Source organism: Arvicola amphibius, chromosome 11, assembly GCF_903992535.2.
Source record: "Arvicola amphibius chromosome 11, mArvAmp1.2, whole genome shotgun sequence".
In the NCBI taxonomy this organism is placed as follows: domain Eukaryota; kingdom Metazoa; phylum Chordata; class Mammalia; order Rodentia; family Cricetidae; genus Arvicola; species Arvicola amphibius.
In genome coordinates this window covers 74,878,419-74,904,082 of record NC_052057.2, presented here as the reverse complement: position 1 = coordinate 74,904,082, position 25,664 = coordinate 74,878,419, and the positions used below count along the sequence as shown (strand labels likewise).

At 44.9% G+C, this 25,664-nt stretch overlaps 1 long non-coding RNA gene across 1 annotated transcript; it reads right to left on the bottom strand.

Moving 5' to 3' along the window:
- Positions 1-250: 250 nt before the first annotated feature.
- Positions 251-10,494, bottom strand: LOC119826796. Its single transcript, XR_005287474.1, has 3 exons — positions 10,392-10,494; positions 3,839-4,286; positions 251-299 (listed from the first exon to the last, which is right to left on the bottom strand). It is a non-coding gene; the product is annotated as an uncharacterized LOC119826796 (long non-coding RNA).
- Between the last annotated feature and the right edge of the window lie 15,170 nt (positions 10,495-25,664).

Here is a 25,664-nt window from a genome sequence, read left to right as displayed (position 1 = left end):
ACATGCTGTAGAGTTCATGCTCATCGCCGTTGTCCTTGGTTTCTCAGTCCTCCTCCACCGTCAGCCACATTCAGAGAGTCCGGTTTGGTCCCCTGTTCCATCAGTCCCATTCCAACTGGACTTGGTGGTCTCCCGTTAGATCTGTCCCACCGTCTCAATGGGTAAACGCACTCCTCACGGTCCTGACTTCCTTGCTCATGATCTCCCTCCTTTTGCTCCTCATCGGGACCTTGGGATCTCAGTCCGGTGCTCCTATGTGAGGCTCTGTCATTTTCTCCATCCAATGCCAGGTGAAGGTTCTATGGTGATATGCAAGATATTCATGAGTATGGCAATAGGATCTGTATATTTCTGGCACCCTCTCCTCAGCTGCCCAAGGACCTAGCTGGGGGCGTCTTCCTGGACACCTGGGAACCCCTCTAGAGTCAAGTCTCTGCCAACCCTAGAATGGCTCCCTTAATTAAGATATATAATTCCTTGTTCCCATATCTACTTTTCCTATATCCCAACCATCCTATTCCCCCAAGCTCTTCCCATCCTCCACTTCACACTTTTCTCTCCCCATCCCCCCTCCCCCCATCCCACCTCACCCCCACGTTCTGGAAGAATTGATGAAGAAAGTGTGGAATATATACATATTAGAGTACTACTCGGTGGTAAAAAACAATGACATCTTGAATTTTGCATGCAAATGGATGCAAATAGAAAACACCATCTTGAGTGAGGTAACCCAGGCCCAAAAGGATGAACATGGGATGTATTCACTCATAATTGGTTTCTAGCCATAAATAAAGGACATCGAGCCTATAATTCGTAAAAAATCCTAGAGAAGCTATATAAGAAGGTGAACCCAAAGAAAAACATATAGTTATCCTCCTGGATACTGGAAGTAGACAAGATTGCCGGACAAAAAATGGGAACAAATTGTTTTTTGAGTCTCTAGTGGGTAAAGACTTTGTTTCCCATGCTGTAGGGGAAATGCCCTTGGAATGTGTGTAGTCTCTGGGCCAAGTGGAGTGTTACTCAAAGTGTGGTGTCTATTACCAACCAATACTTCTGTTAAAAATGTCCTGTCTCAAGAGAAGGGCTACTGAGTCCTCACCCTTCAGCTGAGGAGCTGTTGGCATTTGATGTCTACAGAAGGAGGGGGAGTGGTTATTCTTTGGATATGTGTTCAAGTCGCAGACGGTCCCACACTCACTCCCACATGGCCAGCACTAACTGGACTCAGGAGCCTATCCATCATCATCATCATCCCCATCCCCATCATCCTCACCATAAAGGATGTCATCAAGTCCAGAGAGCTAGGGTTGGTGGGACCCAGGGAGAGCTGCGGGGAGGTTATGGAGTGGGTAAGAGTAAAATACATCATATACACGTGCAAACCTTTCAAAGAATTAATAAAAATACTATTCTTAAAAGATGTCCCAGAGCTGGAGAGATGGCTCAGAGGTTAAGAGCACAGTACTGCCAGTGCAGAGAGCTGAGTTCAATTCCCAGCACCACTTCAGTGGGTCAGTAACTAGAGCTCCAGGAGGACAAATGCCATGTGCACAAACATACTCACAGAGTTAAATATGTAAACATAAACAGATCTCTGCCAGGTGTGGTGGCACACACCTTTAATCTTTAATAGTACTCAGAAGGTAAGCTCAGGCAGATCTCTGTGAGTGTGAGGCTATCTCGGTCTACATAGCATGTTCTAGGACAGCCAGAGTTATGTAGTGAGATACTGTCTTACAAAACAAAACAAGAAGAGAAGAAATCCTGACTTGGGCTTTCTTCCTCCAAAACCAGAACCAGCGATGGCCTGCTGAGTTTCAGCCCACATGAAGTTTGGCTCAAATTCTTGGGAACCGCTGTCTAGTTCTTAAGCATTGTGTGAACAGAATCCCCTGGAGGGCTTTATGGGTATACGCATTTATGCTTCACCTCTGTAAGAAGTGGTTCGAACGTCCCCAAATCCTCAGTGGCTCTAGTCCTCTAGTCCTTCATTTATATGTCTCTCTCTCTCTCTCTCTCTCTCTCTCTCTCTCTCTCTCTCTCTCTCACACACACACACACACACACACACACACACACACACACACACATACACACAGTAGGTAGTTCTCAACTTGGTGGTCTGTAGACCAACATGAAAAATTCTTGCTGGACCTAGCATTTACATTTGGCAAAATTGGTAATTTTCTCACAGGATCTGCCTTCAAGTTGAGCAAAACCTTTTATTGTTGCTCCTTGTTTACCCTTTAAAAAAAAAAAGCTGGCTGACAGGGGTGTGAGAGCTTCACTGTCCCTCTTCAAGGGACTGAGGGCACATACATTCCAGGTGAGGGTATGCAAGCCAGGTAATATTTGACTTGCATTACAGAGACCCATGCTAAAGAGAAGCAGTGAGACCCACGCTCCATAGAATATAATCTTCCAGGTGCTCAGTCAAGGTCAGACACAACTGAGGCTCATCTTTTCCTCTAGAGGTAACAGCTGGAAGGAAGTACTTCGGGGAAAGGAGCCTTGGTCCTTGTATATACTGCTACGAGCACACATGATCTAAGTGAGGTCATCATTACTGCAAGTTTTGGGGGTTTGTTGATTTAGAGCACAGTGTATCTAAAGATATCTAGCTATGATATGGAATTAGACACATACTTTATTTCTGTATTAAACCTTTTATAGATGAGTGATGGAAAAACTCATTTGCATTTTAGTATAGGCACATCAATTTTTGATGAAAATGAAAGGTATTCATTGTTATTTGATTAGGTCAGTTGTCTGTTTTCAGTTAGGTATCAGGACAAGACTAAGGCATTAATAACAAACATTCCCTTGTCATTGTACTTCGTTCTTTTGGTCATCATCAGACACGGTCACTGATGCTATAGTGCTACCTGTTCTGTAAAATACTTTCAATCATTGCTTTCTTAATTAAAAGTTAATTAAAAGGAAAATGTAAACTACATGTTTTGGGCAAAAAAATGGTAGAAGCTGAGGAAACTTCAAAGCCACCTTCCTCATGAATTTAGAGCAATTCCTTTTACCACTTTTCTACGGCTGAGCTTCTAATTTGTCTCCCGATACAAGCAGCTCTGCAAAGAACTCGTCCATCTAAATGTTGTTCGTGTCCGTAATGGGTCCCTCCAGAGCATTCCCAGATGTGGGGCTGAGTGAGAGGGCAGTCATTAGACCAGGCTCAAGTTGGAAATTAGTGTCCATCAGCCAGGTTTATGAAGGCATTTAGGAGCTTAGTGAAACAGCATTTACAACCCATGGCTATGATTTCTTCTTCGTTACTCGAAGGGTCACTTAATGCAGTTGCCTTTAAAGATTTTCTGGGACCCAGTGACAGTTCTGAGCCAGGGAAAGGCCTTTGGTGGGGAAAATGATTGGCTGGAAGATCTGGTTTACAGTTAATGTTAACCTTTCTACTTAATTAGCTTTGTGATCTTGGGCGAGTCCTAAGCTATAATTTTCTCATCCATAAAATTGTACTAAAAATAATATACTACCTCACTGAGATGTGATTAAATGAAATGATATACGTGAAAATGGCTTGTAAATGTTGAAGCATGATATAAAATGTTAGTTGTTGGTATTACAAATGTGATATACGTTTCCCCACCCTTAAGGGACTCTAAAAGATCAAATCTATGACTTCAGAAGTACAAGTCATCTCATGTAGTAAAGATAATCCCTTACCATCATCAGGGTAATGTCTACAAGAAGGAGATGAAGATAAGAGCTACATCGTGGAAAGACTCTGTTTCTTTACTGATATTCTTTGCCATGGAATGCTATGAACTGGTATATCACTGCAGGGGACATGACTAGTGGCTTTTACCTTCTTATTCCTCTCCAAAGCTGTGAACACATTAATTACTCAGCAGTCACGTGACTTGCTATTCTAGAATTGGTCTGGTGGGTTAGGATTTCTGAGTCCAGGTTAAGACAGAGACTTCCTGGCATCTATAGGTTGCCAGAAAAACAAATGGTCCCCACTGAGATTGTTGCATTACGGCATGCGCTGTCTCCGGAGACTTCTGGTGGTGGGTGGAGGCAGGTAGTCTATTGAGCTGCCTGCCAGAAACCCCTGGTGTTGGCCAACTCCAGTGAGTAGAACAGGGTAGAAATGCAGTGTGTTCAGAAGGGTGAGAGGTCAGCACTGAGGGCCTCTGGGCACTAGTTAGCTCAGACACTACACCATCCAGGGCCTTGATGTTATGTATACAGCAGGGGAGTGGATGGCCTTTAAGCCTTCTTCTCTGGTAGTTCCAGAAAGATTCTGAGGGCTAAAGTAAAAAGAAATTAAGAGATCGTCATTGATGTGGGCAGAGAGGTTACAGCTGGACATGGGGCGGGGGTGGGGGAACAAAGCTTCTACTCTGTGACATCACAGTGCCCAACAGAGCCTGGATCTTAGCATCCGAGAAGGAGCAGTGGAAATTCAGTTATCGACAGAGCAGAGGCACAACACTACTGGAAGGACCCAGAAGGATCTGCCAGCCATGCCTCCAGTGCAGGTACAGCTTACGGCTACGCTAACGGTAGAAATTGCTAGAGTCTTGAGGGAATGGAGACACCCACAGGTGACCCTATCTCCAGGAAGGACAATATAGCACAGAGGCCATAGCCAAGGTAGCTACCGTTTCTAAGGAGTGGTAGGAATCCAGAAAGAACGATATAGTACAGAGGCCATAGCCAAGGTAGCTACCATTTCTTAGGAGTAGGAATCCAGAGGTGCTCCCAGCAGAAGCAGAGCTGGGGTACATCCTCTATAGTCATCCAGAGGTGCTCCCAGCAGAAGCAGAGCTGGGTACATCCTCTATAGTCCAGGAGGCCATGAAGCCACAACACAATTCCAATTCCCAGACCCCCCTGGCCTCTCCCCAGTCATGGAGAAAATGCAGAAGGCGCAGGGCTCTCCAGGGGTCAGTTTACAGCAACTTTCTAAAGGAATTAACTTGTTTGATGAGATCCTTCTGCATAGGTGCTTTTCCCTTTAATGATTTCTCCCAGAATGACAGGGAAGAGCAAACATTCTAAACATTTAAGTGAAATAATCATTTCAATAGAGATAGTTTTTAAAAATACAATAAAAATCAATATATGGGGGAGAAGGTTGTATTATGGGTTAACAACAGAAATTAACGCCAAAGTCTAGTTTTGAAATTCCAAGGCTTCAAGAGAAAAAGGCCACCCCCTAGGGACAGAGAAAGGCCTTATGATTGAAAAGCCAAGTCCAACAATTCAGTCCACAGTTACCCCACCCCACCCCACCCCACCCCACTCCCATCTAGGGATCCTCAGTGAAATAGTTGCTGGACATGGGAACAGCTCTGTTTTCTTTACCTTGCCTTGGGGTTTTGGCATCTAAAGTATTTGTTTCTTCCTGGAGGCCCAGAGAAATTCCAAGTGACAGCAAATAGCTGCAGGGCGGAGCTCAGGGTTGGTGCCAGGTCTTGACTCATCTCTATTTGGACACCCTTGGGTCTTAAGACACAGCGGCCCCACAGTCAGAGCCCCTGACCGCTCAGGCAAGCTTTTCTGAGCATAGTCTGCAAGATCCATTTGCTATGACATGCTGTCAGTGGGAAGCAGCAGCCCAGGGCTCTGCTGGAGACCGGTTACCCACAGGGCACACCAGACACAACAGACAAGGAGACCAAATACACGCAGGGCACAGTTTTAACACTCTTCAGCCTCCGCATGTCGTGAATATCGCAGCAGTAAGATCAGCGACCTGATGCTCTCAGAAAGCAGCAATAACGCACAGCATGCAAAACCCGGAGGGATCCGGGTCCAAGCAGAATAGGCTTGCATGCTAACTGCACAGCACACATTCAGCCTCCATTTGGAAAGAAGCTATGATTTTTCACAATTAAAATGTGGTACAATTTCTTAAGACCCTGAAGATTAAGTTGTCATTGGCCAGTTTTTTAGACTTCTTTCATTTTATAGACGGTTGAAAATTAGGCTCAGGCTTTACCTAACTAATAAACAGAACACACAATTTCCTAATTCATCTTCATTTCCATTTATTGACAATAATGTTCTATGAACTCTGTGGTTGTCATGTGGCCTGGGATTCTAGAGTTGCAGGGGACTAGGAAATCATCCCAGCAGCTCTATCTCCTGAGGAAATCAACACAGAGAGATTGTGTGCTGGCTGGGAACCAAGTCCTGTCAACTAGGTGGCTGGTCCAGGACACTCTGTCCTTGTTTCATGTTGAATTAGTTTGTATTTGAACTAATTCTTGGCATTTCCAAGTCAGAACATTCTAAAAGTGCAAATATTTCATTTTCCCCCGGTAAGTGGTGAAGGCACGTGCTCTCCAGAGGTTACCATGTTCACCTCCCAACCTCTGCCCCACCATCAGACTAATAGAGTCAAGGCCACAAAAAGCCCCCAAACCCACCTGAAGGGTTGAGATAATAATGAAACCAAACACAGGGAAGTTAGTAAGCCTTCTCTTGAAGCCTGACTAGGAATAAAAAAGGGATGGGGAAATGGCTCAGTCTTAACATGCTCACTGTGCAAGCATGAGGGCCAGAGTTCGGATCCCCAGTACTCGTGTGTTCATGCACACACATCCATACTCCACAAACATGTATGCAGGAACACCCTACACGTATACACTCTAATAACTATACAGTTTACAAGCCTTTTACTTTGTAACAGTTATAGTCTTCTTGTGGTCCTGCCTTCTACAGTGTGGGCAAACCATGTTCATGTGTAAGTGCATGTGTGCAGCCTGCATGTACATGGGTAAACTCTTTGTACGGCAGCCAAGGCTGTTTTACACATCCATGGTGAGGGACCTACCCTTATTACTCAAATTTTCTAGATGAGGCTTCTGGAACTTTTTCTATGATTTAGGATTTTACTTAGAATTTTCTTTGTAAGTTAGGTGTCTCCTCGGCCCTGCCCAGGGTTTTTCTATAGCACTGCAGGTCTTACATCTCCTATCCGTGTGCAGTTTGTGCCTTGACATTCTCTGGGCACAGGTACGCCACGTTTCTAACTGAATTCCCTGCAAATAAATGAATGTCTACCCAAAGGTCTAAATTATGGAAGAAAATGAAGTGAAACAAATAATCATTTGAGATCAATACATCCTAACTGCCATGACAATTGCCATTGTCAGCGTACTTCATTCGGTAGTTGTGACGATTTTTGTTGCTATTGGTGAATTCAGACGGTCTTTCATATTATAGATTCATACCAGTTTATAGTCAACTGAAACGTCTAACTCCTAAGAGTTTCTTCTGCATATTCCTGGGTTTCCATGCTGTGTCTGTGGTAAAGAAGTAGGAACGTTCCTTCAGGGAAAACCAGAACGTTGTGACAAAGGCTTCGAACAGATCTGTGGTCTGCCTTTCCGCTTCCATATTGATTTCAAAAGCGTGTAATATATTGAGAAATTTGCATGCACTATGGCAGGAGGAAGCTGACTGGGGAAAACAGCAAGAAAGGGAGCTTAGAATAAGCTTCTGCGATGTGGTTGTGAAGCCCCAGCTCTCTCTGGTAAACTGACACACAGGTATGCCTAGTAAACATTTGGAACTTTTCCCCTAAAATTTCCCCAAAGCTTGCAGCTTGGCAAGGTTACTTAAAAGCTACATGAGGTGATAAAAGAAAGAAAGATACCCCTCCAAAGATCCTGAGGCGTGAGATGGTGAGTCTTGCTGCCACCACCTAGGTGCCTTGGCATCTGGCCACACATAAGTCCCTGACACAGCAAGGCACACCCCTTGGGCCCAACCCAGCCCCCACCATACATACCCATTCTTCTAAGGATTGTGCAACAAGGCCTTGTAACCCCAGGCCTGTGAAGTCTGGAAGGAATGTGACCCAGAGTCAATGGGTGTTGGTACCACCAGGGACACGAGGATCTCTCCTGCTGTTTACTCTGCACCTCCTTGAAAACAAGCCCTGAGCAGAGCTACAGACGAGGCAACCGCCCCAGGGCCCGGCCCCTTGTCCTTGCTACCTCCGGAGACACGCCTCTCTGCTCCCTAGTACACCTGACCCACCCACCTTGAAGTGGACCCGCTCTTTCCACTCTCAGCTGCGCCTCTGTTACAAGCTATGCCTTAGAGGTCTCGTGTGCCCCACAGGGGGAGAAGGATGCTCCCGGTGGAGTGGTTATATGAAATAGTGTCCCCAGTGAGAGAGTGCCAGAAGCTAAAGGCTGCCTGGACAGGGCTCACGAAACAAACGCTATGTCTGCCTCTCTGTTCCCTCACGACAGAGCGTTTTCTCCATCTTGACAAGCATTGTTTGACCACCATAGGTGGGTTGCCTCACCTATTCTGCCTAGAGAATGGTGTTACAAGATGAGCCATAAAAACCCTTCCTTTAAATTGCCCAAATATCACCATGTCAACAGAGCTCTAACCAAAAGGAAGTCATTTACCCCAAGTCCTCTCATTTGTGCTGATCGGTACCACTGGGTATCATTTACTGTAAATGACAGGTGCTGCATTTTATGACCCAGTATTGTTCACAGACTAAGGGCACTCTTAGAAGACAAACTTTTAATTGATTGACTAGCTTTTTGCGGAGCTGAGAGTTGAACTCAGGCCGCAAACATACCAGGCAAGATCACCGAGCCACACCTCACATGGAGCATTCTCTTTCTTTGGAGAATGTTTACAATGAAAACCCATCATTTTAAAGAGGCCCCTTGTTATACAGGGTTTTGTTCCTCCCTGTGTTGACAGCTAATATGGGCTCACTCTCCTAACCAACATACCATCTCCCATCAGGTCACGTTCCTCCAAAGTAGGTATTTTCACCCTGAAGAATTCCATGTTGGCTTCAGTCCAATTCTTAAGTTTTGAAAATGTATGTGCTCAGGACCGTGGCACATACATTGCACAGGGGCGAGAGGAAAGTGACATACTGTATAAGCTGGACTTCTTTCGAGCTTAAAGATTGAGTTGGTGTGATATGTACACCTGCAAAGAATTCAAAGCCAAGAGGAAACTCTACGTGGAAAACATGCATACTGTGGACTTCAGAGTGTCCCTGGGGCTCAGCAAGGAAGAGGCAAAGCGGTCTGGAGTGCAGAGGGAGCAACGAGCCATGAGAGGAATCCCAAGGAAGAGAAACAGTGTGACTGACTGACCCATGCTTGGAAGAAAAGCATTTTCTAATGAAATTTCTGACCCTGGTAGACTGATCTCCTTCCCTCCTTTCTCCCTTTGCTTCAGCAACTCCACAAGCACGGGAAAGAGTTCACATCCCTTACTGTGACATAGTAGGCAGGAGCTCTAGAAACACACAGACACAGGGAAGAATGAAAAGAGCCAAAGTGGATATCTGTGGGTAAGGTGCTGCTTGCCATATCTAGGACTGGGTCTGAACGAAATCTTGCTTGCTGACTCGGGAGGAAATACCCTACTCTCGGCACATGCCAGATCTCACTCCATATCTTCTGTCAGCCTGCCCCCTTTGGAGATCCCCAGCTCAACCAGTGAGCATGCCGAATGCCCAGTTGCTCCAGTGGGTATCTGGAATATTCTTGGACACCTAGGTCTGTCTGTCTTTCTGCCTTCATCCATTCTGCTCTTGAGCTCATACCCCCCATACCCCAAGTTGACCATTTCCAACAAAGCCTGCCTGATGCTGTCTGGTCCAGTTGTTACCATCTTTTCCTAAGCTGGTTCATCTCCCTTCCTGTGCTTCTCTGTAACACACTGGACAGTCCCTTCTAAAACAGAGACTGTCACTTCCTGGCTTAAACATAGATGTTTGCCAAACAAGGGCTGCATTTCTTGGCTTTCAAGGCTCTTTATCCTTCCATCTTTGTTCAGCCACCCAGTCCCTCATTTCTCGCCCCTCATCCCTCATAAACCAGATGGATCTGGATACTTTCAACTTCCTATCAACCCAGCACTTGCTCATCTCCGTGGTCTTTGCACAATTTTTTTTTTTTTTAGCATTTCTGAGGCTGAATTCCTCACCCATATCCTCTGCCCTGCTTACTTCTCTCCGCATTTCCCTCTGCTAGTCACGTCAGTCTTGTAGGCAATGCTGTGAAACTTGAGTTTGGGAGACACAGGACCCAGAGAGTGGAAGAGTGTGTGGAGGTAGAATGTCGTGTGTAAAAACCCAGCGAAGAGGAGCTGAGGAGCCTGAGTGGATAGGAAGGAATTGGCAAGAGGCTATCATGAGGAAAGAGATGGGAGACCAGCCTGTGGCCAGGTGAGCTAAGAGACTGCATCATTTGCTTCAGTTTTATGGGAAGGTCTGAAGGATTATGAAGAGGACGGAGAGGATACAATGCTTGCATGTTAAGAGAATAGTGAGGGCACAGAGAAGACAAAAATGGAGAAAGATTGGACAGGGCTCCTGTTAGAGACCATCAGGGTGAACCCGAGAGAAGTACCTGGTTTAGGGTAGCCATAGCAGGAACGCAGTGGACTGGGGACTTAGAGCATGGGTCAGGACGAATGAACAGGCCTGGCTGAGTGACCAAGCATGGACCAAATAAAGATGAGGCCAACAAGTGGCAATAAAAGTAAAAGAGAAAACCAGTGATAAAATTAGCAGGGCACGGTATCACTTCCTCTAATGCCTGCGGCAGAGACCGGCTTTTACCCGACAAAAGCAGAAAGCAACAAGGGTTTCTTGGTTTAGCAATCCTCCGGTTCTGTGGGGAGGAGTGGGGAAGGCTGAAAAAAAAAACTTGTGTGTTTTTTGAGAGCAAAGACTGGCCTCTAAATCATAGCCATCCTCCTGTCTCAGCTTTCCGATAACTGGAATTAGAGGCCTGCACCGTCACACTGTGCTACAAAACTGCAGTGTTTAAAGAAAGTGCTGGAAGTGTGGCAGTAGACTGGAGACCACGGCTGTTGAGAGGGGAGGCTCACTGCTGACAACACAGTGCTCAAAGCAAGGGCCCGTGACAGCTATGGAGTCCTGGCACAGATATTATCATGATGAAAAAAAAGACTGATTTTTTGGAAAAGTCTGTGTATACATGGTTTTTTTTTTTTTTTTAAGCAGTATTCTAATAAAAAGCAATTCTACCTCCCTAGTCCCCTCTGTGGAACTTCACATGTTTTATATATGCTCCATAAATGTTCTTTACATACACAAATGTGACTGAATACACACGTGTGTGTGTGTGTGTACTCGTGTTCTCCACATGGCTACATACATCTATTGTACATATGCATATATAGAGATATATAGAGATGAGATCAGTTTTCTTCTCACGTGAGACTACTACACAAACTCTTCCATTACTTTTTTTGGAGGGGGTTGATTTTTTGGGACAGGGTTTCTCTGTGGCTTTGGAGCCTGTCCTGGAACTAGCTCTTGTAGACCAGACTGGCCTCAAACTCACAGAGATCCGCCTGTCTTTGCCACCTGAGTCCTGGGATTAAAGGCCACCACCACCTGGCTATGACGTATTTTTTAAAAACTAAGCTCCCTATATATTCATTTTTATTGAAGTAAAATATTTTACTTATGTAAAATAAAAAGCACTTATGTTAGATGTTCACTGATGTACGCTCTGATTAATTTATGTATCCCGGTAGTTGCTACCCTAATTAAGACATAAGACACGTCCATCGCCCCAGTAAATTTGTTCCATGTTGCCTTCCTTCTGTTTGATTATCTAGGCTTTTATGAGTGGTGCCCAATCGCTTTACCTCTCTAGATTAGGTTTTCCTCACCCAAGAATTTACATAAATGGAATAAAATAAACCATATTCATTCCATTTCCCCCCATACACAAGATGCTTATGTGATCTTTGTTGCTGTGTGTATCTCTAGTTCCTTGTTGATGGAAAGCACCCCTTGTGTGGAAATCAGTACAGTGTGTGAGTCTCTGTGTCTAGCTTCTCTTTCTACTCTGTAAAGATGAGGAAACAGAAGAATTGAAATTGAAACTTGGAGCAAACTTGAGATGCCCAACTGGAGCAGAGGTGATATGTATTAGGAAGTTGACGGTGTGGGGCTGAAGAGATGGTTCATTGGTTACCAGCACTTGAGGCTCTTTCAGAGGACCCCGATTCAGTTCCTTGCATACACATGCTGGTTCATGACCACCCTTAACTTCAGTTCCATGGGCACAGACACACACATGGTGCACATGTATACAGGCAGGCAAAATAGACACATATAAACTATGTCAAGGGACATGCTAACATGGAGTGGGCCTCAGCCCTAGACAAACAGCTTCAGGCAATTGGGGAATGTTAAAAGCAGGAGAAATGTTCCTTCCCATGGAAGAGCCCAAACTCGTTATCCAACATCAGTGGTCAGCCCTGAAATATACAAACAGGGAATATTATATGGATTGAGAAGTTTATCTGAGCAGGCTATATTGATACATTTAGGTGTGTGTGTGTGTGTGTGTGTGTGTAACACAATAGAAGTCATGAATTTTAGAGAGCAAGGGAAGGCACATGGAAAGGCTTAGAAGAAGTAAAAATGAAGGGGGGGGAAATCATGAAATTATAAGTTCAAAATTAGAAAATATAAAAAAGAGACACATTTTTAAAAGGTATTGACAGCAGTCAAAGGGATTATTTTGTGGGCAACCAAGTGGCATATTCTGCATTGGAATGAAGGCCTCAGGCTGCCTGTACTAACTAGGGCTGTGGCTCCGCACACCAGGACTCTGTCCTGCATCCTTCCTTTGGGTGGTACTGGGTGATGCTTCCTGCAGTAACTGCGGCCTCTGCACTCTCCATTCTTCTGAGTGTGTTTGCAGGAAAGTTGTTCTCTGCGGCTCTTGAAGCAGCGCGGTACTGTGGGGTGGATGTCCATCTTTAAAGCTATTTCCTTCCCACGGCTGGGTTTTGCTTCTCACTGAACAAGACCTTCAAACCTCCCAGTTGCTCTGAGTGAGCCCAGCTCTTATCCTTGAGAATGCTTCCAGAACTTGCCCTTACCCAGGCTCTTGGAGCCTGGCACCTTCTGATCCAGATGTGTTTCTGTGTTTAGGACCAATGATCTGTATTTTAAAAACCACGAATATGTTTCTATTGTACTGTTTTTATATTAGCTTATATAGATCTGCTTTACTCTTAATGTCTACAGATAATGGACATATCTACATTTATTTCACAACCAGGTTTGCATTTCAGTGATTCCATCATAGCAAATAAATGGTAAAATTGTAGCATAAATAATATGGTTCTTAAAATTCGAAGAATTATGCAAAGGAGAAAAATTAAAAATAAAAATCTATAACGGCTTACTCAGAGTGGGTTTCCCTTCACGTGTTCTTGCTATATGCTTTGGGTTTAGAAGGTCAGATCTGTCTACTGAGGCACACACTCTGGCCACTCCCCCTGCTTCTTAAGCACAGAATTTCAAATGCCCATGCAAGCAGATCTTGCCTTCTCCTTAATTTTGACTTTTTTTTTTTTTTTTTAAAAAAAAAGCAATTATAAAACCTTTTTTAAAAAGTACATACTATATTAGCTGGGGTTTCTGAGGGAAAGAGACCTATAGGATATATTTATAAAATAAGGCACCAATTCTCAGGATTTGGAAGCTGACAATCTCGGGGCCTAGAGTGAGCAGCCCTGAGACCCCAAGAAAGCAGGTCCCGGAAGGACAGCAACGTCTCTGCAGGGAGTTGTCGGCCAGGAGGATATTTGCTGCAGTCTTAGGGAGGGTAAGTTACTGTTCTGTTCAGGCCTACAACTGAAGCCAAGGGGCATCTGCCTTTGGGGGGTTTGAAATATTAACCCCCAAACACATTCCCACAAAAAGAGTAATGTTGTACTAACTATATAGGTACCCTGTGGTCCAGACAAGCTGGCACACAGAGTGAGCAGTCACACCCAGAGAACAGCTCATTGCAACAATGATCCTGATTGGAAAGTCATCCTGACTCCTTCTGACCAACACTGTTTACTGTACCCCGTTTGTATATTTTAGAAGCGAGGATACAGATCCAGAGAGTTGAATACGTTTATCTAAGCAGCTGGGCTAGTCAATGGCAGAGCTGAGATCCCGGTCCTCTTAAATGCCTCATCTGGTCCTGTGCAGTTTTCCACGCGTCCTGGAGTTCCTCTCTCCCTCAGAAGAAAGAGAGCTGAAGGCATTAGCTGTTGCTCAAAGCCCCGGGAAGGAAAGCGCTGTCCTGGCTTCATGTGTGAACACGCTGGACTGGGTGCTGTGTGCAGCGTGCAGCAACTGGCAGGGCCCCGCTCTCCTCTGCTTTGAAAGGGTTCCTCAGAACACTAATGGTGTTACGAGCTGGGGGACTTCAGCTCCAGGTTCTTTTCGAGTAATATCTATGAGGACTCTGTGCCCTTCTCCCCAGACCAAGCAAGAGAATTGTTTTTATAATGATTCTTTACTAGCAACTTCAATATCCAATGTATCAATGGGGTTTATAATCTTAATAGCCATGGGGGTTTGATAATGGGCAACACACAGGCAGTTCAATATCACAATTATTAATCCTATTAATCCTAATACATAAAACAAATTCATGGCCTTAATCTAACTTATCACTTATAAAACACTTTTTAACCTTAATACAATTTACCCATTACTTATCTATAAAACACTTCTTAACCTTAACTTATCTATTAACATTTCCTAATCTTATTAATTATCCATAAGAAATATCTTAACATTTCACACACTAAACATATGTATTAATACGTCTATGTTCTTTTAACATCTCATACACACATGAAATAGCATTATATGACCTGGTATTCCCTGGCTTAAAAAGGGCTTTTTGAATTTCTTCAGGCTGGACTCTTTTTCGCACTGGAGGCTGGGTAGAGTAGATCGACTCTTGACCCCGTAGTCTGCGCTCGGGAGATAAGGTTCCGATGTCCCGTTCCAGGCTGGTATCGGGTACTGGATCAGTCCTTGACCACGTCATCTATGGCCTATCTCAGAATGTAGGGCCTTTGGACTCGCCTTTCCAGGTGACCGAGTCTTGGGAGACAAGGCTTTTAGTTCACTATTCTCTAAGACAAAGCTTGCTCTCGGGATGGCAAAGCTTTCCGTCTACTCAGAAGACAAAGCTTTGCTCTCGGGATGGCAAAGCAGTCTGTCTACTCAGAAGACAAAGCTTTGCTCTTGGGATGGCAAAGCATTCTGAAAGGCAGAATATCTTGTCTGTTCTTGGGAGACAGACCTTCAATGTCCACTCTCAGGAAATGAGGCTTTGCATTTGGGATGCAAGACGTTAAATGTCTGTTTTCAGGAGATGAAGCTCTGTACTCGGGAGACAGAGCATTAAACGTTTAGGCAATGCGTTTAATATTTCTGCTTTTTGAGAGGCAGGCTAGGAGGATCTCTCTTTCCACGAAGGCCTGATGCCAGAGCCATTGTGAGAAGTGAGATGACCGTTCTGCTTCAGCCCTCTCTTTTAAGTCAGTTTGAATCTGCCCCTCGTTTGATCCTTCCCATAACCAGATGTCCTGGGTTATCAGTATCGACTGACCACAGAAGGGTGGGGGTCCCTCTTGTGTGGCAAGATTATTTCGTTACCACGGTTGCTGGGTGCAGCCCCCTCATCTGGCAGAGCCAGATGAGGGGGGTGTGGCAGCCTTCAAGTGGGCAAATGTTCTCTTAATATTTCACCTTAGTAATTTTCCACACCACACACAAGAAGAAATGCTTTTACATTATACCAAGTTGCATTCATTCTTACTCTATAAATTTCCTGCTCTATCTACACTACAGATTCCCCTTTATTTATTCATTCAGAGGAATCTGTTTCCATGCTCATTACAAATGGTTACTATTTGCTGAAAGCCACATCCTTGTGCTTTGTTCGGACACCCACTGTTCAGTGTTTACCACAACTCTGGGCTCTTCCACTGCCCACTCCGCTGTGGAGTAACCACACTGTAGGCCTGTCACAAGCTGTAATGGGTGGGAATTCTGAGGTATCCGTTTAAGACTATTTTCTTCAGATACACGGACGTCTTCTACGCTGTCCCATCTGTTCCCATGGGCCAGTTCAATCCTGTCCTGTTCCTCCCCCCAAATATCTTATAAACAGCTCAAAATGTGCATGTATCAATCACTCTGTAGGTGTGTGCTGCCCGCTGACTCACCCAGTACGGGCTGGGCCTCTCTCCAGATGGTTCCTTGCCCCACGCACTGCTGCTGAAACCCATTGTCCAGCACTCCCTCGTACACATTCCGTGCTGAAAGGAAATGCTGTCTAGTAGCAAGCTTTGCTATAAGCCCTAAATCCATCTTAGTTATAGACTCCTCCGTTCTGTGTCCTTGTAGCCCTCCCTGGGGTGGTCGGGAGTTTCTTTGATCATAATAATATAATTAGTCCTCACAGTGCTGTTGAGTTGATTTTGATAACAACCAACAAACAAACATCTCCTTTTTACAGAGGAAGGCACTCAGGCTGAAGACAGTGAGTTCCTAATCCAAGTCCAGTTAAAGACCAGTATCTCCTGGGCCATAGCTTCTGGCGTAGCCTGTAGATATTAACTCTGATAAAGCAGAGTGAGGGGACCCTCCCAGCCCCACCCTCTGTGGGCCACATCTGGGACAGCATGTGTGGGAAGGCCCGTGTTGGAGGCCAGCATCAAGTCCACCAAAGTAGGTGCAGAGGAAAGAAAGACGTACTAGAAGAAACATGGGGACAGAGGAGCACACCTGTAACTGACAGAAGCGGATCTCTGTGGTCTTTGTGCTCCAATGACAGGCCCAGGAAAGAGCTGAGACTCCTGTCTGTCTGAAGTGTTGATGGGTGACTCTGCTGGGTCCCCTGTTCTCAGAAATGGTGTTAGTTTCTCTCATGTTTTTACAGAGAATCAGCTAAGCTTTAAGTGCACTTGGGTCAGCGAGTTCTCTGTGGTGCTCTCCAACCTGGATGTGAGTGTCTTGACTCTGTGCCGTGATGCTTCTGCCAGAGCTTGGTCTGACTTTCCGAATGAGGTTGGTTCCAAAGCTGTGACCCAGATTATGGAGAGTGGATGGTTAGGTCTCAGGCACGGTCTCTGAAAATGGCAGCTCAATAAGGCATACAAGGAAACTCCATCCTCAGTACCAACAACTTTCAAACAAAAGGGCGGTCGGACTCTTGCTTCCCAGGCTGCTCCATTTTATCCTTTAGGCAGGAGTGAAGGAACCACAGGGGCTTTGCCAGCATGGCGACCAAGGTCTCCCTGGAGGCTGTGCACAGACACTCTGCGTCCCACATGACCGGGATTCTCAGGAGGCTTACTCCTACCCAGGCTCTCCTAGCAGCTGTGGTTTCGGTATGGAAGTGCTCTAGACCTGGCTTCTTGACTTGCAAGATTTTGTCCCAGTGACTGTCTGGGTCAAATGTATCTACGTGAAAATGCTTTGTTAACGATAGAATGCACTATTTCCCTTCAAGATAAGAGGTAGTGTCTGTTGATAGAGGCAAGGTGGGGGCGGTTAGGAGAGCATTGGGAGCCAACGAATAAGTGTGAGCTCTCCCGAGGCCTAGAGACGCCGTTTGTGTGTGCAACGCTGTGCTCCACTGGGATAAACTGGCACGTGTTGGTTGGGACGAAGAGTTAGGGTTGCCGACAAAGGCACAGCTACACTTGATCCGAGAGTCTTAGCTACACAGGAAAGCGGCTGATGAAACAGGAACACAGCTGACAGACTTGAGACCAGAAGCGCAAGCCAGCGAGTTCTCCACGCAGCATCATGTTTAGAAGGGAGTTGCCTGGCAAGACAGGTCAGAGTGGGCATGGTGTGACGCTGGAGCTTACGGCTGAAGAGACGGAAGACATCAGGGACCAGAGCTGATAAGGGAATGTAAGGGGGTCAAAGGTGATGACAGGTAGGGACGTGTAAGCATGGAGGTCCCCAGCCTGGTAAACGGGTGGACAGCGTGAACTGGATGGCACGGTCACCTTGGGAGATGAAGACCCAGGCCTGAGGCTGGCTGTGCCAGGATGAGAGTCTGTAGATAGCAGGGATGCCAAGGGTCAGAGCAAAGTGTCCGGAAGAGCTAGAGAGGAAGGGTAAGGCTGTCCAGAAAGCATAGTGGCCTGGATACACACTCAGATTTAAAATTTTATATGGATTATATACAAACTGGTCAGCGCATATATAGTTACCATCCTGACTGCAGAAGAGCTGCTAAGGATGTGGAAAACGGGAGACAGTGAGGAATGGTTTGTAGTTGAAAACTGCTGTTTACAGTTGCTCCTTTTGAACACTAGAGGGCAACGCAGCCACGTTGAATGCTGGTCAACTTGGCCTTAGGCCTGAACTGAGTGTTTATTTGAATATCTTGCTTGAGTTACAAAGGAGGCCTTTTGACAGACGTTCATGCCCAGGGGTCTCAGGGTCCTGGGCAGAGATGCAGCTAGATAAATACTGGCTAGAAGACCAAGGACTACAGTCACCGGCTGCTTCTATTGGGGGAGTTCAGACCCTTGCTTTGAAATTTCTCTTTCACAAATGGGGTGAGAAGGCCAACTTAGGAGTCAGCTGACGTCCCTTCCATGAGTCGGTTGGAATGCATTGCTGCGAAGATCCACTGGGGACACTAGAGATTTATGCAGGTCATGTTGGACTTAGTGCAGTGGGCTAAGCACTAAGTACTAAGTACTAAGACCGAGAACCTCTCAGCCTCCCAGGCTAGTGGCTAATGGCGTGGGCAGGAAGAGGTGTATCAAAGGAAGGGACACACTTGGTCACTTAGAGCTCTCTTGTCCAGGTCAACTTTTTTAAGTTTGACTGGAATACAGAAACACAATTTGGTAGCGGAACACTGCAATCCCATTTCCAGCTTTTAGCCTTTTGTGATTGATGGCCTTAGGAGAAATCACATGACCACAACTAACCAGGTCTCTTTCTTAAAAGGACATGAAGTCCTAAAATGGCGGTGGCCGTGAAAGCATTTAGGAAATCGCCAAGCGCGGCATGTGTGTGGTTTGCCTTAGCAGTTCCTTCTCCTTGCAGGATACGTCTGTACCCTAGGTAAGGCTCTGAGCTTCAGGCCAGACCCCCCGAAACCACCACCACAAGCACTGTATCCTGGTGTCTGTGCACGCTTCCTTAATTATAGGCTGCTTGACCACATTCTGACAATTTGCAGAACAGTCTTTATAATTGAAACCCCACTAAAAGAGACGTTTGCTCTGGGCAGGGAGTACTTCCCTTGTTTTCTTAGTTACTAACACGAGCTAATCCATACAGGAGACAGAACAGGCTCTGGAGTCACGGGGCAAGGTTCTGTTTATACTCTGTCAAAGAAGGGCATCGGTTGGACTCAAACCTTCTTGCTTTTATTGCAGCAATTTCTTATCATAAGTAAGCAACAAGGTGTTTAAATTTCACACATGTGAAATAAATACTGCGTTTCCTAGCAGGTGACAAGACTCCATCAGTATTTTCTCAGTGATGTAGTTCCCAGATTAGAGATGTACTTAGGTAAATGGATATTGTCCCTACGCTAGATTGTAAAGTGGGCCTCGTTAGTAGTTCCATGTTGAAAGCTACTTCCAGCCTTCTAGAACTCCAGCTCATTCACTGCCCACTCAGCCGCAGGTTGGTAAGAAAGAAAACAGCATGCCCCAGCCCCCCTCCACTTACGAGCCCTAGAAGCCAAGCTGTACAATGAGTCAGAACTTCATTAGAACAGCCAATGAGCCCGTTTTCAAAGCCAAGGTTCACTATCTCCTACCTGGTGACCTTGGGTAATATCCTTAACTGCTCCCATTTTATGGTCTTCTTTTATAAAATGATAATATAAAATGGTTCAACGAACGCTTTCTTTTTAAAAGTAGTACAAGCACGCTTTATTCAGTAATGATTACAACATAGAAAGGGGGTATGGAACTGGGCCCCGTTCTGAGTCCGATATGAGCCAGTCCAGATTCATACCCCGGGGGCAAAGTTTGGACCAGCAGATGGAAAATTACTAGGAAGGAAACATCAGGGATGGGAAGGATTTCAGTGAAATAGACCTTGTGTCCTTATTGAAAGTAGTTCAGGGTACCAACTGTGAGGAATGGGGAATTTGATAAGATAGTAAGGGTTCAAACATTGAGATGGGAGAGTCTCTTCTGAACTTAGGGGCTGGCAAGATGGTTCAGTGGGAGAAAGATTCCTGCTGCCAAGCCTCACAATGTGAGTTCAACCCTGGGACCCCCACATGGTGGAAAGAGAGAACCTACTCCCGAAAGCTATCCTTTGACCTCCACATTCACACCATGGCACACAACTGCCCACCCACACAAATTAAACAAATAAATGTAATTTAAAAAATAAGAATAAACTGAGTTCTCATGACTCATCCTAAAACCGTGTGGTGCAGGCCAGACACTGAGACGCACTAGGTAGGCTGGCGTTCTAAAGGGAGCAGCCAGACTAAAGTTCAGTCCGAGAGACGAGGACGACAACACTGTGACCTACTGTGATAACGCTGCATTTTAGGAATAAATGCTCTATATATTTACCACTTCATTCAATTTTAGGACTTAAGTGAGACAGTCTTATTAGTGTCGGCTACTCCCACCTTCCTCTTATCTTGCCCCCACCATCATGGCGACCATCTTTGAATCACCACGCCATTGGGTAAAATGCCTCACGTGACGTGACAGGAAGCAGCTTCTGCTTGTTGCATAAGTCATTCAACTTCGTGATGAACTATATGGCTGGGCTGAAATTCATCAGGATTGCACACTCAAACTCTCAAAGCTCTTCCAGAGCACTCGGTTCTGACTGGGGGAGAAAAAGAAAACAATACCTGCTTCCTGTTGCTTCTGCTGCTGCTCCTTCCCCTCCTCCTCCTCCTTCCCCCTCTTCTTTTGAGACAGGGTCTCCCTACAAATCTCTGGTTGTCCCTGGAACTCCCTATTTAAACCAGGCTGGTCTTGACCTCACAGGAGGTCTACCTGCCTCTGTTTTCCAAACAATATATTCTGAGCATAGTTTCCCTCTCCCAGCTCCTCCCAAATCCTCCCCACCTCTTCACTCACCCAACTTGCATTCTCTCTCTCTCTCTCTCTCTCTCTCTCTCTCTCTCTCTCTCTCTCTCTCTCAAACAGACAAACAAGAAACCAAACTGGAATGAAAAAAGACCATAAGAAGCACACACACACACACACACACACACACACATGTGCACGCACATATACATCAGTTCAAACTAACCCCAGAAAGCAATGGGCTATAAGAGTCCATAGTGTAATTACTGACATGTTGTGGTCGGCAGTTTATAGTAGTTCTGAGAGGGATTAAAGAGGTCACATGCTCTTCTTCTTACAGAAGAGATAAAGAAAGTGACTTGCTGGAAATCTAAGAAAACAGGGATATTTTTCAGATCCCGAAGCTTGGGCAAAATTCTCTGAAACCAAATTTGACTTTGTGTTTAATCGCATGGATGTCATTATCTTCAGCAAATGTTCCCTAGGAAACTGGAGCTGTGGAACCATTTTCCAGAGGGCGCCCGGCTGGCAGGTGTTTTCCATGTTACTTGACTAAAGAGCTCTCTGAGTCTGCTCTCTCTGATGTGGGGTCACAGCAGCTCTCAACTGGGCAGCTCCCTAGAACCACTTGGGGAGCTCTTGAGAAATGCCTCAAGCCCAGCCAAGCTGCAGGCCTTTGCTTTGGGTTAGTCTGTGTGGCCCTAGGCGTGAACATTCTTAGGATCGTTGCCAGAATCTTGAACATTCTGATCTAATTCTTCTTCTTTCACCTTCTAAGGTTCCATGCTTTCTACATATTTGTAGTTGGCCAAATTAAAATCTCAGTCCCTTTGTTGCTTTAAAACTATATATAAAATATTTTCCAAGCTTTCCGGGGGTGGGGGGGAGTGAGGAACAATTGTCCTCAGCTTTGAAACCAGGATGGTAGGCTTTATAGATAAAGTTATCAAGAAAAAAAAAAGTTTTAAAAAGCTTTTAAAAATAATAAAGCACACTAGGAATTCACCTCTTTGGCCTCCTATGGCGTACAGAACTTGATGCTACCAAGCTGCCGGAGTCACTGTGTAGTTGTGGCTGAGACACCCGTGCGGTGGCGTCTTCATCTAAGAAACAAACCTGTACTGTCCTTTCCAAATTCATTTAACACCATGAGTTCTGATCAGATTGTCCATCACTTTGAAACTTGCAAGTGAAGGCGTGGGACTGAATGTGTAGATCAGTAACAAGGCGTCTTCCTGGCGTATATGAGGCCCCGGGTTCCATCCCCAGCACCGTAAACCAAACCAAACCCCAAATCCAAACCAACTAAAAAGCATCCACAACAAAGAATACAACAATGGTGGCCCAAGTCTTGCAAATAATAATAATGATGACAATGATGATATTAATGATTAATAATCACACCTGAACAGTTGTTGCTAGTCAGACATCTCTGTGTCAAAATATTTGACAAAGAACTTATAGAGGGAAAGGTTTCTTTTGGCTCATGGTCTTGGCGGTTTCTGTCCGTGAGTTTCTGAGTCCGTGTGGTTTGACTGAACATTGGGAAAGGAGTAATATGTGGAGGAGGAGGTTGTTCACCTCATGATGGACAGCAAACAGAGAGGGAAAGGGACTGGGGATCGTGTCTGACCTTCAAAACCACATTGCCAGTGGTCTGCTTCTAGCAAGGTCACCTCTCAAAATAACATAACCACCTGGAGATGAAGGATTCAAAACACAGGCCCGTGGGGGGACATCCATATTCACACCATAGCCATGATGTCTGGAGGTGGTGCAGATTGTAACGGACAGCAATGTTGCCTTTATTCGCGCTGTTAGGAGGCCTTTGTCTGAAGATGTTTGTGAGAGCTGTGTGTCCCTGCACATCCTTGTTTAACAAGAGGGCTGTTTGAGCCTTCTTAACTATGAAACCAAAATGAAGACCATATACCCCCATACTCAATGTTTTGGTTAAGCATTCAAGGACTTGGTCTGATGGATGCCACTGCAGATTCTGTGCTAATATACTAGTTATTTCTTCAAATAATCCAAACTCTATGTTTTTTATTGAGAATGATGTATGAAAGTTTCTTATGAGTGATGTGGAATTCCCCTCTGTATGCTGTGAATACCACTGGTTAAGAAAGAAACTGTCTTGGCCTATGATAGGGCAAAAGAATAGAGCTATGCAGGGAAAACTAAACTGAATGCTGAAAGAAAGGAGGCGGAGTCTAAGAGAAGCCATGGAGCCCCGCCAGAGACAGACACCAGATGAAACTTTACCTGGTAAGCCACAACCACATGGCAATACACAGATTAATGGAGATGGGCTAAATTAGTATGAAAGAGCCAATAAGAAGCTAGAGCTAATGGGCTTAGCAATGATTTAATTAATACAGTTTCTGTGTGGTTATTTCTGGAGCTTGGGCGGCCAGGAAACAAACAAGTGGCCTCCTTACAACAGATGAGCCTCTAAGGGAACTGTGTGAGCTCCTTCAATAGAACATGGGGGTGGGAATTTGTGTTTCTGTTTATTTTGTGTCACAGAGACCAAAGTGCCCAGCAGAGACTTCCTGGGAAGGGTTTGTTTTGACTCATGATTTCAGAGGGTTTCAGTCCATTATGACAGGGAGGAAGGGCAGCAACTTAGTCTGTGGCAGCAAGACAGTATAGCAGAGAACCTGTTCACAGCATGGCAGACTGGGAGGTAGGCCAGGGTAGGAACCAGGGATTGGGTATAGTCTTCAAAGGCTTGTCCACAGTGGCCTACTTCTGCCATTTGCCCATACCTCCTGAAGTTTCCAGAATCTCCCAAATGATACTACCAGCTAGCGACTAAATATTCAAAATATTAATCTATGGGACATTTTGAATTCAAACCATGATGATTATCATTTCACATCCCTTTCACCACCACCAAGGTTCTATTCCAATCTTCCACCTCCAGAAAGGTCCCTATAGTTCTACCCTGGATTTTCTAAGTCCTTTTTAAAATCTATGAACCATTTACTTTGCAATGCCTTTAGTTTAATGCTTTTCACATCAGCTGCTTATGCGTCACCCATCAGCTCTCCCTTGAACTAACATCATTTAAAACTCTCTCCTTCTACAAAGTCTCACCCTACTCTGGAATATCTTTTGATGGTGTGCGTTCAGAAACCCTCTGTGTATGAGTGTGTAATAGCTATAAAAGGATGTTTCCTGTCCCAACTTCCCCGGTCTCAATCAATCACTCAGATGTTTATATTACTCATAAATTCTCGGCCAATAGCTCAGACTTGTTACTAGATAACTCTTATATTTAAACTAACCCATTTCTATTCATCTATGTATTACCACATGGCTTGTAGCTTTACCTGTCCTCTATAGCATGTCTTGCATCCCGGGCAGCTTGCTGGCATCTCCCTTGTCTCTGCCCTTCTTCTTCCCATCATTCTCAGTTTGGCTTCCCCACCTATCTTCTTGCCCAGCTACTGGCCTAACAGCTTTTTATTAACCAATGACAGTAATACATATTCATAGTGTAAAACAGGATCGATCTACAGCAAATAGCATCTTACATATGAGAGTATACATCAGGAAGCCCTTTTTACTTCATCCACCCATTCGGCCTATACTAGCAATCACGTCATGAGGTTCTTTTCTGATATACTTGGCTGTTTTTGTTCAGGGAAGCATGACCAGGTTGTTTACTGCTTTATATGCCCTTGTAGCATCTGTGGGTGGCTTGATCACCGTCCTTCTGCAACTCTGGAATGCTTGAGACCCACAACCCCAAAGCCTGTACCCTTCCTTTAAATCAGTATTTTCTAGCACCCAGTCCTGTGCCTAGACCCAGTGGGTGACTGGTAAGAAATAACAAGTCAGTAAGAACCTTTGGTTTCTACTTTATTCTGTTATTTTTTTGTTATTTTTAAAAACTGCTTTCTTGGGGCTGGAGAGATGGCTCAGAGGTTAAGAGCACTGGCTGCTCTTCCGGAGGTCCTGAGTTCAATTCCCAGCAACCACATGGTGGCTCACAACCATCTGTACTGAGATCTGGCGCCCCCCTCTGGCGTGCGGGCATACATCGAGGCAGAATGTTGTTGTATACATAATAAATAAATAAATCTTTAAAAAGAAAAGAAAAATAGAAATCCTAAAAAAAAAAGCAACTGCTTTCTTGGTTAAACATAGCTACAGTCTGTCTTTACCTGAGTTTTACAATGCACTTTTAAATCTAATAAATTATGCAATACTAAAATATTAGTGACTTAAGAAAGTAAGTGAAAAATAATGCATTTTACTGAAATGTTTGTTATTAAGTTGAATTTGGAACAGATGCTGTGACTTTTTTTTAACGCTATCCATACCTTGTTAACACAGCAACTATTTTCATTTCTTAGAGGACACTGTCCTTAGGCTGAAGTGATGCTGGAATTGGAGTATTTAGCTCTTAAATCTCTTTAGAGGCGCGCCCTCACTCCCATTTCTGTGTGATGGGTTGCTTCCTAAACTCTGGAAATGAGGATGAGGGAGATGAGATTTTTATTCTTTGTTATCTAAAATACAAACGCCCCCTAGAGGCAGAGTTCTGCGGCGAGCGTTCAGAGCGGCTTCAGAAGGTCCTGCTCTTTAGCCCCAGGAGCCATGAGCAGCACCAGCTGCACCCGAGACTGCCATCATTGGAGCTGCTTTCTCGCATGACTTTATTGTGTGAGCGTTTGAGAGTGTTTAAACTAAAGATTAAACGACTGTGAACTGGGTGCCTCTTGACAAGAAGTTTATGTGAAGCTATGGAAAGAGTTGTATCCATTATA